This window comes from Pelophylax lessonae (assembly GCF_965119305.1).
Source record: "Pelophylax lessonae genome assembly, chromosome: 3".
Taxonomy (NCBI): Eukaryota; Metazoa; Chordata; class Amphibia; order Anura; family Ranidae; genus Pelophylax; species Pelophylax lessonae.
Window position 1 is genome coordinate 26,454,833 of NC_138770.1, and position 15,537 is coordinate 26,470,369.

The 15,537-nt window shown below is 43.2% G+C and overlaps 2 protein-coding genes across 2 annotated transcripts in view; one reads left to right on the forward strand and one right to left on the reverse strand.

Annotated features, from left to right (window-relative positions):
- LOC309550260 (uncharacterized protein) overlaps window positions 1-15,537 on the reverse strand; it is a gene marked incomplete at both ends in the record, with an annotated part of 1,652,360 nt that overhangs the window by 399,515 nt on the left and 1,237,308 nt on the right. The window lies entirely within an intron of this gene.
- LOC309550697 (NACHT, LRR and PYD domains-containing protein 3-like) overlaps window positions 1,136-15,537 on the forward strand; it is a 220,724-nt gene continuing 206,322 nt past the window's right edge. Inside the window, exon 1 of the mRNA XM_082251031.1 lies at window positions 1,136-1,180. The gene's annotated coding sequence lies outside the window, so the exon portion shown is untranslated. The remainder of the gene's footprint in view (window positions 1,181-15,537) is intronic.

The following is a 15,537-nucleotide window of genomic DNA, read 5'->3' on the forward strand; positions in this document are numbered from 1 at the left end:
TCTAAATTTATTTCCCATAGGAATGCACTGCGAGATGCATTTGCTTAATATGTTCCTAAAGCATTCCCATTTTTCCTCTGTGGTCAGTGTTCCTCCCCATTTAGATGGGGAGATTTGAGCGGGTCCTCTATATGAGTCTCCTGTGCTAACCAAATCATTGTTCCCGGGTGCCTCCCACTTCTCCTAAAATAAAGAGTGAACTTTGACCTTTACCATACAAAAATCTGTCAGGAACGTGTGAAATAAGCTCTCATGTGAGCAGGTGACGCGCGGAGGAACGGAGTGTAAATTGCAGACAATTTTCTCCAGAGCTCCTAATGGTGGGGATGGATTTTGCTGCATGCTGGTGCCAAGTTTCCACCCCCCAGGGTCACTGCAGGTGTGGAGAAAAGCTGTGTAAGAGGATATGGAGGAGAGATGAGGAGGAGATCCAGGAATCAGGATAAAGGTCAGGACAAGCAACAGACGAGCGCATCCAAGAGATGAAGCCGGGGTCACTACACAGAAAATCAATCCAAGGAAACAACAGGCAGGACAAGGAATAGCAAGAAGGAGCTCAGAGACAAATGAGAATATTGCTCAGCCAATGGGAGATTATCTCAGCATGACTTACATAATGAAGGAGATGAGGGGGAGGGGAGGAAGTCACTTAAGGTGACCATAAATACATGGAAATTTAGCTGGTTCAGCAGCGATCGGTCACATTTCCATCCATGTGTGGTCAGCTTTGGAAGCAAGATATATTAATCATCAACTGATCCCCTTGAAGGGGTTAATCTACTTATTACCTCCTCTGCCGCCAGATCCTGCAGTGTTTCCCTCTACCTTCTATGGAACGTCCTCTTTACCTAACATCACTTCCTGTCTGTATTCCATAGAGACTTCCTGTCTGTATTCCATAGAGACTTCCTGTCTGGGTATAAGTGAGATCACCACCTTGTGGAGCTCAGAGGAACTGCAGCCCTGAGAACCGTCTGGTAGTGTGAACACGGCCTTGTGCTGTGTGTGTATGTACTGTATATCCTTCCCCTTTCTCTCCTCCCTGAGGGTGTATGAAGAGGCGGAGCTCCTGCTGGAACAGCAGTCGGAGGAGGAAGCCGAGGCTAGGAGGGAGACTGACAGAAAGCACAGCAGACTTGCAGGAGTGAGCGAGGAGGATCCAGTTCCTTTGCCATCGGAGGTGAGGAGAGTGTGAAGGATGTTTGTGACTCTGGTAGCTGAAAAGCTGGGAGTCATATTGCTCTGGTGAATGGGGAAGCACTACTAAGGGGGCGCCCTCACCATCACGTGTGTAAGAGGTGGAAGAAGGCGTGGCTACACTACAGCTGGCACAGTTTGGAGCACGGAGAACTTTCACACCTTATCAACTTTTCATTCATTTGTGGACTTTTTGGAGCAACAGAACTTCGTTGAAGTAGATGCAAAGTGGAAGCAGTGGACTTGCAGAGAACACTATATTGAGCAAAAAATATTGTATGATTACATGAATTTGCACAGGTTATTACTTTATAGAAAATAGTATAAGATAATGAAGTAGGTGTAAAGTGGAAGCAGGAGATATTCAGGGAACAGCATCTTGAGCACAAAGCACTTTATGTTGTATATGAATTTTCACATGGATCAGTTTACTTAATTTATTGATAAACACCATAAGATCAATGAAGTAGGTGTAAACCTAGACCTAGGGAACACAAGGGAGGTGGAGCGTGGAATCCTCCTATCCTCACAGAGCTCCTTCCAGGTTCTTCCCTCTCCTCCCTCTCATCATTTGAAGCTCACTGTATACGTGTACTTTCTCCAATTTCCTCAAGAATTGCTGTGATCTATCGGCCCCTGGACCGGTATTAACTTTCCTTGATGACTTCTCTGCCTGGCTGCCCTACTTTCTCTCTTCTGAAATCCCCACCATAATTCTCAACAACTTCAACATCCCTGTTAATACATTATGCCCTCGGGATGCCCCTCTTCACTCCACCTTGCAGTTTTACAAGGCACTTATCTCATTGCAAGGCCAACCCTACCCAGATTTCTTACACAAGTGGGAACTGGACAATGGATCTCAAATTTCCGATAATCAGAAGGACAAAATTCTTGCATTGGCTCACATTTCCTCTCTCTCCACCAAGGTGGCGGAATCCAACTACAAGCTATTGTCCCATTGGTACTATACCCCGCGGAAAATGCACATTATTTCTCCGGCCATCTCCCCGTTATGTTGGAGGGGATGGGGAGATACTGCATCGCACCCACACATCTGGTGGCACTGTTCAATAATACAACCGTTCTGGTTGGAAGTCCTTCGGCTTATCCAAGTAATCACGGAAGTTGCTATCCCATCAGATCCTTGGGTTGTCCTGCTGCATGGAACTAACATGCTGCTCTCTAAGTACAAAAGATCAATGATCCCTCATATGCTTAATGCGGCCAAAGCCCTGATCCTCGCCTTCTGGGGCTCACCGACAATTCCCACGATACGTCACTGGCTACGGAAAATTGATATGACATACCAATTAGAGGAACTTACTTTCATAGCCCGTGACAAACTAGACCGTTTTCACTCTGCTTGGCAACCTTGGTCTTCTTTTAAAAGCACTTCTTCCTATGTGGCCCTGCTCACTGAGGACACCCCCCTTGGTTTATCGCCTTCTAATGTAATCCTATCTGGTTAAAGCTTTTATTATCTGGTACAAAAGTCACCCGTGGCCTACTCTCCCACCCCCCTCTTACCTTCTTTCTCTCGCAGCTGCTCTCTCCTCTTCTCTCTCTTTCTTTTCTGCTTTTTGCTATCCTTTCACTTTCCTATAGGCTCTCTCTGACATTGGTTTTATGATGCAAGATGTTGTATTATCATTATGTTTTCTCAGACTTTTCATGACTGGGTGTGGTTGACGCGCACTGAGATGTTCGTGTACTCATTGATATTGTTCCATGGCTATTTGCCGTATTTAATGTCGGATTGTATAGTCTATGTTCTGTTTTTCTTTGTCTTCTTAAAAATTTTTTTCAATAAACAGAAATTAAACAAAAAAAAACATCCCTGTTAATACGAACACCTCTGCTACTTCCAAACTTCTCAGTCTAACCTCCTCATTTGGCCTGAAGCAATGGATACGCAATGGATAGAGGCTTCTACTCACTCTGATGGCAACACCCTCAGCCTTGTATTCTCCCACCGATGTAGTCCATGCATCCTCTCCAACAATCCTCTCCCTCCCTCTAAACACCACTAGGGATGGGCGAGTGGTTTGGGCCGAGGAGAACTTCACCAATCACCCGAATTTTCTGTGCGCTCGGTGTTTTCATTTTTTTTACTACTTACATCCCGCCAAGCGCACAGTCAATAGGTTGTTAAGGAGGGAGACCGGGAAGCCTGTCGCTGCGTCCTTAACAATGAATGAGTCATGAGCTGTCAGTGGGCTTCCCCACTGATAGCAGAATGTAAAAAAAAAAAGAATTGCCAGCAAGAAAAAAATCGGGGAAAAATCGGCGTAGGGTCCCCCAAAATCCATACCAGGCCCTTTGGGTCTGACATGAATTTTAAGGGGAAATCCATGCCAAAATTTAAAAAAACAAATGGCATGAAGTCCCCCAAAATCTATAACTGCCCCTCATCCGAGCATGCAGCCTGGCAGGCCAGGAAAGGGGGGGACGAGCGAGTGCCCCCACCTGAATCATACCAGGCTACATACCCTCAACATGGGGGATGTGCCCCAAAGCACCTTGTCCTATGTTGATAGGGACAAGGGCCTCTTCCCCAAAACCTTGGCCTGTGGTTGCGAGGGGCCTGCAGGCAGGGGGCTTATCAGAATCATGAAGCCTCCTTTAACAAGGGGGCCCCCAGATCCCGCCCCCTGTGTGAATGAGTTTGGGGTACATTGTGAGAATAAATGAGGCTATGAGCCCATTTTCATGACACCCACTGAACCTCTGGACCCCAAAAAAGAAAACACTCCACCCTCAAGGAATGACAGTCTAACAGTTCTTAAAAAGGTAAGGAGCAGGGCCACCTGGTGACATCATCTGGGGGCCCGCCCCATTTGTGATGTAAATGACTGGTGCATGCTGGATCGTGACATCATAAGGGGCAGGGCCACCAGGTGACATCACCAGGTGGCTCTGTCTATTACCTATTTAAAAACTGTGATAAAGAAATTATGAATGGTTCATAATTATTATATGTGTATATGTATTATAATCATGTATGCTATTCTAGAACTGCATATTTCAGCAGATTCTGCTAATAATTTAAACAGTGGATATAGCATTTCCTGCCATATGGTCCTTGTTAAGACCTCATAAGAAGTCTTCACACTTACAAAGACTTACTATATGTCTTACTGATGCATATCCTGTCCAGATGTTTAGAAATAATAGACTGCTGTTCAACCCCCTTCCTTAGGATATATTAAAGGCTGTCAATCATTGTCCAAAGAAAGGGGGGGGTTCAATTTTAACTCTGTCTGAAGCATATATAAAGACTGCAGACACTATGCAAACTAGGCAGGTTATAGAAGCTCGCAGAAAGCATGTCGATATAGCCTGACTCCTTGTATACGAGAAATAAATGAATTCTTCTTTGAATCAGCTTGAGGTCTAACGGTAATTTCCAGTACATTTGGTGCCAAAACGTCCGGGAATCCAAAATCCTGTTGTAAAGGACCAGCATTACTAGTGGCCGATACTGTACAGGGGAATTTCCGGTTCAGGCGGAATTCCTATCTTAAAGTCCTCCGTCTGAATTGGCGTTATCAGAGGCCGGTTATCTGGGGCTGGTCCGCAGTAACAGGTGACGGGTTTTCCACGAATCAGTAAGAAAGAGACCCAATCTGGTTCAAGGTAAGAACTTTTTATTTATATATGCATATATATATATATATATAATCGATAACACTAAGAATGTTAGTTGTGTAAGTGGTTAAAAGGTTTATTTGATTGTCTATGTATATTATTTGTTTGACTTGTCCTATTCTTGTTGAGAGGAAGTGAGTTGTCATGCACTCCTCGTTCCAAACATCTGTGGCCATCTTGGATGGGCAGATAGGTGACCGATCTGCGTTTTGGTAAGACGTACTCAGGGCGTCCTGAGTAGACAGTCGAGCACGGCAGATCAATTTCTCTATCTCCTCCTGTTGTCTTAGCTTGATACAGAGGTATGGTCTCTAATAAGTGCCAGGCAGCAGTCAGAGGAAATTTGTAGGACTTTTTAAGTCCAAAGCAGCCTTGTAAATCTGTAAAAAGCCCTGTGCAGACAACATAAATATCTCTGGATCAAATAAATAAAATTGAATGACTGTGTATAGGTGTCAAGAATACCAATATTTTTTAGTAGAACACAGAACTCTTATGGAGTCTGTGTCTGACTGCGAGATGACAAAAATGTTGTATATAAATATAGGTCTGACCATACATGATACAATTCTCTTACAATTTTCTGTCCGGTTTTCTTGGGATTTACCTTAATACCAATGCTTTTTAGTAGGACATAGAACTGGAAGATTGAAGGAGTATAGTAAGTTTTCCAGAGATCTGTGGCTGTCTGTGAGATAACAAAAGTATTGTGTGTAAAAAAAAAAACCTGCATGCCTGTATTGTGTGGTTTGTGGTGAATCTAACAGAAAATTGGACAACAAAAGTTGAACATGTATGGTCAGCCTAAGAATGTCAATACTTTTTAGTAGAACACAGAACTAGGAGGGTTGAAGAAACCGCTCAGAGAGTCTGTGTATGTCTTCGAGTTAACGAAAGTATTGTGCATCAGTGTCTGTGTGAGAAGACCTAAACTAACTCTGTGCGCACGCCAAAAAGGCCAAGGTTAATTGTGTGAGAATGAACCAGAAATGTGTAAAACAAGAAGAAATAAGTAAGAATATATTTTATTTGAGTTGAGTTTGGACAGAATAGATTTATTGTGGTGTCTGCGTCTTTAAGTGTTAAACTTCTGAAAAAAAAAAAAATGAAAAGGTGTCCGCTGGTGCTATGAGAATCTATCTCTCGTATGATTAAATGTAGATCTGTCAACTAATAGTTTAGCACTCCCATGGGTTTTCAGGGAATACAGATTTGACATAAAGTATTTAAGGGTGGGATAATTAAATTGCCTGCCATATACGCCTCCTTCCCACCAAAGAAGAGGGATGATTTACGACTGAATCCTACTGTGTCTTTGCTCACACATAGAACAACAACTCCCAGATAGCCAGAATGGTGGGGGAAGGGGAACAGGGAGAAATTCTAAGGGAAGATAAGGCTGTAACAAGCACTTCATTGTCTGATTCCATAGTACATTATGAGCGAAAAGTAAGATCAGTGATGCGTTTTCCATATATTATAATGGGAAATTGTGTGGTAATTAAGCCCATAGATACACCTGAACAAAATTATATAATAATTGACAAAATATAAGGTCTGACTTAGACTCAGAGTTGACTGGACACCAGCTTGCAACTATTGGTATCTGGATGGTAGAAGTTTCAGAGCAATGAGACTTGGTTGGATATAAAAAAAAAAAACAACGATGAGCTGACTGCTCAGATTATAAAACTGCAGTAATGTAAGATATGTGTGTATGTCCAAATTGTTCATAGCTAGCTAATGTTGAGAATAGGGTACTTATAATATGTGAAGAAGATGTGTCTGAAAAACTTTTTGTGGAAGACCCACAAACAAAAGAAAAACAGAGTGTAAAATTGTGATATCTAAAGAGTGTCCGATTAACCCCTTCTCAAAATAGCAGAAGAAAAGGTTAAAGGGAGAAGCGATAAAGGGTTAACATAATTTACACTGCATTATGTTTTTTAAACATTTTATAGGAACTGATGTTGATTATGAATGAAAATTGGGTAAATTTTCAGGGGTCAGAATTACGTTGAAAACTTTATGCTTGAATCAGGAGGGAAACAGCGTGGCCACCTGTCTCCTTCCTGATGAGATATTCAAGTTACATAGGGGAAGAATTGTACCCCATGTATCAATTACTTGGAATTTCTCGTTAGATTGGTATGAGTTAGGGGAACTTTTGACCGACTGGGTACATATGACACAAAAAATTGAAATTGGGTGACTGACAAAGTTGCACCTAAAGCCAACCAAAAACACCACATCCCTGATACAAAATATGAAGAACAGAAGCGGTATTCAGTGGACTGGAAGACCAGCCATGAAACCACCAAAATGTGGGACTTTAAAGGTGTATGGTAATGACACAGACAGGGCAATTGAAGATGAATAAAAAATCAACTTTAATATTTAACATATTACATTAAAAAAGGTACAATGATTGTACCCGAACATTGGTGGTCAAATATATAAGACAGACATTACAGTAGATATACAGATGAATACTACGTTCATTAGAAGCCGAGAAGATGCAGGGGGTCACCGAGGTCCTACATGTTTCGCCATTTCATTGGCTTCATCAGGGACTAAGTGACTTGTGACCTCTCGCAGTGGCTCTAAATACTAATAAATGAGAATGTTACTAGTGTTCATATGTGCATATAAACGCACAAAATCCAAATCAGTATATTAGCATATTAGCATTTAAGGCATATAAATACAGATAAGCATTTCAAACTTACCAAAGCGTAATAAACATAGACACAGCAACTGTAAACTGCATGACTGGACATGTGCATAACATGGTGCCAGACCTCCCCCCGAAAGTCCCGGATGGACGCGGGGTGGTGAGTACCTTAAGAGGCCAACCAATGCTGGACCGGACTGGGACACAGTAATCGGCTAATTTGTCAAATGCGAACGGGTAGAATAATAGGTTCCAACCTCTGAAAGGGGAAAGGAGGGGGATTAGGTTGGAGACTCATTAGAATATGTATTGGATCAAGCATATTAAGCCTTCAAGCAATTAGGCAAAAGATAAAAAACATATATATATGTATATATATATGTTCCACATCAAAAACGGGAAAGTTAGAGGGTCCACAAAGGGAGACTATAAAAACGAAGAAGAACCAGAAATACCAGAATAAGTGTGAGAAACAGAATAAGTGTAAGTGTAAAAAACCAATAGAAGACCTTATGCCGCAACACGTGCATGCAAAAGGAATCATAGAAAAGCAGTGATGGGCCGAAGAAAAAGGGAATGAAGGTGAGTAGTAAGGTAGTGTATGGGTAGTCCCCTATTGATTTAGGGGGCGCCATGGAACAGAGACTGAAAAAAGGGGGGGGGGAAAAGAGAGATGGAACATGGGTGCCGATAGTGAGGAATTGCAACATGTGAACAGTATGTACATATACCGGTGGACTAATAGAGAGGGAGTGAAAAAAGATAGCCCAAGTGCAAAGTGTGATGGTTTGGAGAGGGTTACCAAGTGATCAGACCTTTAGTGTGGAAACCAAGTAAAACCTAAATAATCAAGGGAGAAAAGAGCCCCAGGTAGAACTGAACAAAGAAGGAAAAAATAGCGAGTACAACACAGTATTCCTAGCCAACAAGATGAGCCTTACCATATGCCTGAATTAGATTTGCATCCGTCCCGCGCAGCGCAGCGTCAGGTAGTGGTGACCTGATCAAACTGCGCCGCAAACGGTCCTTTTGTAGTCCGGTCCCACCGGAAGTGACACGGCCATAACCGGCCTCTATAGGTCACTTCCGGTGCGGGCGCCAACTAGTGGTCGGAAGAACGCACACCGCGCATGTGCGGGGAGCGTCAACATCCGGCCAAAACATCCGTCCCTCGAAAGGGCGGATGCGGGAACCTCAGGGGGAGGAGCGGATAACTCCGCTAGAACACCCCCCTAGCCCCCGGCTTGGCGCCCGAGCACTGGCCAAGGGCCAAAGGGCAACTCGATAGGTATTGGCAACCAGAAAAACACATTCCATTGAAAGTGCAGTGGACAGTTTTACATACAGAAAGAACAATTAAAACAAATTAATAGAACAATCACTTGTCAATTTGCGTCACTAAGGGCATATCCCTGAGACAGCATGGCTGTATCAGGGCGCAATCAATGCACATGTAATTATATAGAACAAAATTCAATGCAATAGTCGCATGGGAGTAGCGACTGAGAATTGATTAGAAACTAGTGAGAAATCATTAGAGAAAAAGGAAAGAAAAGGAGGAAAAAATAAAAGGAAGAAACGGGGAAACAGAAAGGCTGGAAAGGGAGAGAGAACTGGAGGATCAAGAAGGAGATCTATATCAGAGCTCAATGTGACCAATCTATTCCAAAAAGGGCTTATAGGATATAGAGGTATTTAAACCGGGGTATTTAGTGGCCTGAAGTCTATAGATCCACTTAACTTCATTTTTAAGTATATTGTTATCAAAATTCCCACCCCGTGGATTTTGTTTTATTACTTCCAAGACAGAGAAGAGGATGGTATAGGGGTCAAACTTGTGGTGAACGCCAACGTGCTTACAGATGGGGGTGTACATTAGGCCCGCATCGATGTAATACAGGTGGTCATGTATACGCCGAGCGAAGGGCCTTTTCGTCTTTCCGACGTAAAAGGCCCCACATATACAAGTGGCCAAATATACCACCCCCTCCGTAGAGCACGTGGCATAGAATCTAGGCTTGAGTGTGCTCCCCCGGGGGAGAGGCAAGATATAACCTTCTCTAACCCAGGGGCATTCATCGCAGTTACCACAGCGAAAAGTTCCAAAGCCTCCCGTAGCGCCTAGTTCCGCCTCCACTGGAACTGAATAATGGCTATGCACCAATTTATCCCTTAGGGAGCCCGCCTTCCTGTAGACCACCTCAGGGTAAGGTTTGACATACTTTGAGATGATGATGTCATCTGTAAGAAAGTGCCAGTTTTTCGCCAATACACTTCTTAAGCTTTGGTGATGTTGGTTGAATCTGGTTATCATCTTGGTGGTGGTTGAAGTTTTTTGTTTGCGGGGCCCAAAGATTAGACCTTCTCTGTTTTGATTGTTGGCTCTATTATACGCTTTCTTTAAGATACTTTTTGTATAGCCCCGTTCCAGTAAACGTACTTGCAGGGCCTTGGCTTCACGTTTGAAATCTGCATCTAAGGTGCAGTTTCGTCGTATCCTGAGATATTGAGAGTATGGAATACTCGAAACTAAAGAGCGTGGGTGGGCACTTGTGTAGTGTAATATAGTGTTTCCCGCCGTACTTTTCCGGTACAGGGAAGTATACAAACTACCATCAGGGTCAAGAAACACCAAGGTGTCCAGGAAGGGCACTTGGACATAATCAAATTGATACGTAAACTTGAGATTGAAGTTATTATTGGAAATATATTTTATAAATTCCGAGAGTTCATTTGGTGAGCCTGTCCACACGACGATAACATCATCAATGTATCTGCGCCACAAGGCCAGGTGGCGCAGATACATCGAGGCGGAGTCGTCGGCGAACAGTTCTCTCTCCCATCCCCCCAGGTACAGGTTGGCGTACGATGGGGCACATGAAGTCCCCATCGCCACCCCCTGTACCTGGAGGAATGTAGTGCCTGCAAAGGCGTATACATGACCACCTGTATTACATCGATGCGGGCCTAATGTACATCCCCATCTGTAAGCACGTTGGCGTTCACCACAAGTTTGACCCCTATACCATCCTCTTCTCTGTCTTGGAAGTAATAAAACAAAATCCACGGGGTGGGAATTTTGATAACAATATACTTAAAAATGAAGTTAAGTGGATCTATAGACTTCAGGCCACTAAATACCCCGGTTTAAATACCGCTATATCCTATAAGCCCTTTTTGGAATAGATTGGTCACATTGAGCTCTGATATAGATCTCCTTCTTGATCCTCCAGTTCTCTCTCCCTTTCCAGCCTTTCTGTTTCCCCGTTTCTTCCTTTTATTTTTTCCTCCTTTTCTTTCCTTTTTCTCTAATGATTTCTCACTAGTTTCTAATCAATTCTCAGTCGCTACTCCCATGCGACTATTGCATTGAATTTTGTTCTATATAATTACATGTGCATTGATTGCGCCCTGATACAGCCATGCTGTCTCAGGGATATGCCCTTAGTGACGCAAATTGACAAGTGATTGTTCTATTAATTTGTTTTAATTGTTCTTTCTGTATGTAAAACTGTCCACTGCACTTTCAATGGAATGTGTTTTTCTGGTTGCCAATACCTATCGAGTTGCCCTTTGGCCCTTGGCCAGTGCTCGGGCGCCAAGCCGGGGGCTAGGGGGGTGTTCTAGCGGAGTTATCCGCTCCTCCCCCTGAGGTTCCCGCATCCGCCCTTTCGAGGGACGGATGTTTTGGCCGGATGTTGACGCTCCCCGCACATGCGCGGTGTGCGTTCTTCCGACCACTAGTTGGCGCCCGCACCGGAAGTGACCTATAGAGGCCGGTTATGGCCGTGTCACTTCCGGTGGGACCGGACTACAAAAGGACCGTTTGCGGCGCAGTTTGATCAGGTCACCACTACCTGACGCTGCGCTGCGCGGGACGGATGCAAATCTAATTCAGGCATATGGTAAGGCTCATCTTGTTGGCTAGGAATACTGTGTTGTACTCGCTATTTTTTCCTTCTTTGTTCAGTTCTACCTGGGGCTCTTTTCTCCCTTGATTATTTAGGTTTTACTTGGTTTCCACACTAAAGGTCTGATCACTTGGTAACCCTCTCCAAACCATCACACTTTGCACTTGGGCTATCTTTTTTCACTCCCTCTCTATTAGTCCACCGGTATATGTACATACTGTTCACATGTTGCAATTCCTCACTATCGGCACCCATGTTCCATCTCTCTTTCCCCCCCCCCCTTTTTTCAGTCTCTGTTCCATGGCGCCCCCTAAATCAATAGGGGACTACCCATACACTACCTTACTACTCACCTTCATTCCCTTTTTCTTCGGCCCATCACTGCTTTTCTATGATTCCTTTTGCATGCACGTGTTGCGGCATAAGGTCTTCTATTGGTTTTTTACACTTACACTTATTCTGTTTCTCACACTTATTCTGGTATTTCTGGTTCTTCTTCGTTTTTATAGTCTCCCTTTGTGGACCCTCTAACTTTCCCGTTTTTGATGTGGAACATATATATATACATATATATATGTTTTTTATCTTTTGCCTAATTGCTTGAAGGCTTAATATGCTTGATCCAATACATATTCTAATGAGTCTCCAACCTAATCCCCCTCCTTTCCCCTTTCAGAGGTTGGAACCTATTATTCTACCCGTTCGCATTTGACAAATTAGCCGATTACTGTGTCCCAGTCCGGTCCAGCATTGGTTGGCCTCTTAAGGTACTCACCACCCCGCGTCCATCCGGGACTTTCGGGGGGAGGTCTGGCACCATGTTATGCACATGTCCAGTCATGCAGTTTACAGTTGCTGTGTCTATGTTTATTACGCTTTGGTAAGTTTGAAATGCTTATCTGTATTTATATGCCTTAAATGCTAATATGCTAATATACTGATTTGGATTTTGTGCGTTTATATGCACATATGAACACTAGTAACATTCTCATTTATTAGTATTTAGAGCCACTGCGAGAGGTCACAAGTCACTTAGTCCCTGATGAAGCCAATGAAATGGCGAAACATGTAGGACCTCGGTGACCCCCTGCATCTTCTCGGCTTCTAATGAACGTAGTATTCATCTGTATATCTACTGTAATGTCTGTCTTATATATTTGACCACCAATGTTCGGGTACAATCATTGTACCTTTTTTAATGTAATATGTTAAATATTAAAGTTGATTTTTTATTCATCTTCAATTGCCCTGTCTGTGTCATTACCATACACCTTTAAAGTCCCACATTTTGGTGGTTTCATGGCTGGTCTTCCAGTCCACTGAATACCGCTTCTGTTCTTCATATGGGTACATATGACATCTGAACAACAGACAATAAAGGGAATCCAGTCTTTCAACCTTAATTGGGTCACACAATGTACTCCAGGAGTGCACCTTTCAGAAGGGTACTCAAAACGGTAAGTGAAGTACAAAGCACCCCTAAAAAAGTACTATGTGACCCTGTTAAAAAAAAAAAAGGTTCCAGCTTCCCCCTTTCAACCCCCCTTCCTCCATGAACACATCCTGTGTGAGATACGAGACTGTGTGTGTTAAAAATAAAAAATAAAAACTTTGTAAGGTAAAGGAAATGTTTAATGATTTTGTAGAAGTGAAATCTAAGTTGAAATGGTTAGTTTTGCCATGTGACTAAAGGATTAATTGGAAATAAAGAAAATAGCTGAATAGCTAATTGTGGTCGATATCCTTTAAATTCCTAAATGGTAGACATGATTTTTTATACTAATCTAAATGTTTAGTTCTGCATTCCAGCCTACTGGGCGTGGAAGGAGAGAAGGCTCCACCCACTAATAAAAACCTGGCTGTATCCTTTTTTGTACCAGCTAGTTGAACAAGAGAGCTGACCAGACAACTTCTGTATAAAGAGTGACAGTGTGAGATAGGACAACGGAAGATGATTACTGGAACTGGGTCTGTTTTAGGTTGTTCTCAATAGTGATTATTTTAAAGTATGATACTTTAAAAATACAATATTAATGATTGCTTTATTAGTTTTGATAAATACAGAAAGAACCAGATCTGTTCCTAGAAGTATTCCAAGTTCTGTATAATTGGGTTTGATTAAGAGGCTGTGATCGTTACTCAGTAGTTACTGAAAAAGTTAGTTTTTTTTATAAAACAATAGCTTTATTACACCCTCTTACTCCAGGATAACATTTTTATTTACCCCCAGCAAGACATTTGTCATGTATGACCACTCTCTGAGGGCAACCTCACATCGCTTATGCTTACACCCATTGAAGGGGGTTAACATGACCAAATAACTTAAATTGATGAAAGAATATGTTTTATGAAAAACCGCATGGATGGGTTATTATAATGTTGTTATTATTTGTTTTGTTGATGGTTTGTGTAAAGAAAAATGATGCAGGTACAAATCAAACAGCTTTTTTTCAAGAACTGGCCCCTGACATTCCCCTGGAACGCCTGGAATTTGATAGGATTCACAGATCCCTGGCACCTAAACCTACTGAGGGTCCCCCCCGAGATGTCATCATCAAATTTCACTACTACCGCACTAAGGAAAGACTTATGCAAGCAGCCTGGGAGCACCCTGATCTCTCCTTCCAGAGCTACTCACTTCAATTGTCTGCGGATCTTTCCCCAGCCACCATAGCCAGACGGCGGTCCTTGAAGCCCTATCTGCAGATCCTGCAGACCCATAAAATTAAATACCGTTGGGGTTTCCCCTTCAAGCTTTCGTTCACGGTACAGGGCCGCCAATTCCATGCTATTTCCCTGGCTGACCTGCGTAGCCATTTCCAGGAACTGAACTTGGATCTCCCCTCCTCTCAGGCGACCCCCAAGTCCTCATCCTCAGCTTCCAGGACAAGACCATCCACATCATCCCCGCCTTCCAAGCCGCTATCTCAAGGTTCCCATCATGGCTCCCAGGCCCTTCCTTCTCTTCAGGCTCAACGTTTCCATTATGTTCCCATCAAGTGATAATCGCCGGACCCCATTTTTGGGTCCTTTTTTTGCTCTCATTTTCTATTTACCAGGTGCACCCCACCGTTGGATGACTTTTTAGGGGTCCCTGGGACGTTTCATTGGACTGGGTGCCCCCCCCCCTGTGACACCCTCCTAGTCATGGGGGGCAGGGGGTTCGCATCCTGCTCCTGGTTGCCCTTTTGTTTTGTTTTTTATTCTTGCTGTGTTATTCTTTTTATGCTGTGCCGTTTTGCACCCACTGGTTGTGACTCTCCCCTGTTTTTGAAAGTGTATTTCAATTACTTTATGGCAATAATGTACTGTGGGGGGGGTCCATTTTGTACTTCCTGTTTTTTTTTCCTATTTTTGGTGCCTTATGATGCTTACATGACGATCCCTCTTTTTGATCCTCTTAAGCAGTCGTCCCTGCAGTGCTAATTTTTCTCTTTTTAATGGGGTTTTTGCGACGCTTGGGGGTTTGGTGCTTTTGTGCCCCCCGGGTGCCCGCAAAGGCTCTCTATTTTTTTCTCTTTCGTCGGAGGGGTCTGGTGGATGTAAGATTCTGGTACCTTCAGTACCCTTATTGCCCATTTTCCATTTCATATTGCGTCCCACCTTTTCAGTTAGGTGGAACGCATATACCTTTAAGCGGCATTACATCATCACTGAGCGCAGCTCTGAGCGGCTATTTCAATCGCCGGCTTTCTCTCACAGGTTGTTCATTCAAACCGCATGCTTAACAGCCTTGTCGTATGTTGCCGGAGCCTCCAGCTATTCTCTTTACCTGGAACAGACCGGAACCTCGCTACTGATCCCGTATCTCGCTACCGGATCACTCCCTTACTACCGGACCCTTCTACTTACTAACCTCACTAGTGATAAGTACCCCACAGGGGATTCCTCCATAACTAACTTACACTATCTACTTCTGCACATTAAGAACTGTTACTATCTATGTATTACTAATTCTATCATCTGCACTGTTACATAGATTGCTAGCTCTTGAGTCTACTACCATCTATCCTTGCACTGGGTTAGTCACTCCTGTATGTCATCTGCTGTCCTTACCACCTGTTACCATACATGATTACTAACCTATCTGCATTCTACCTATTA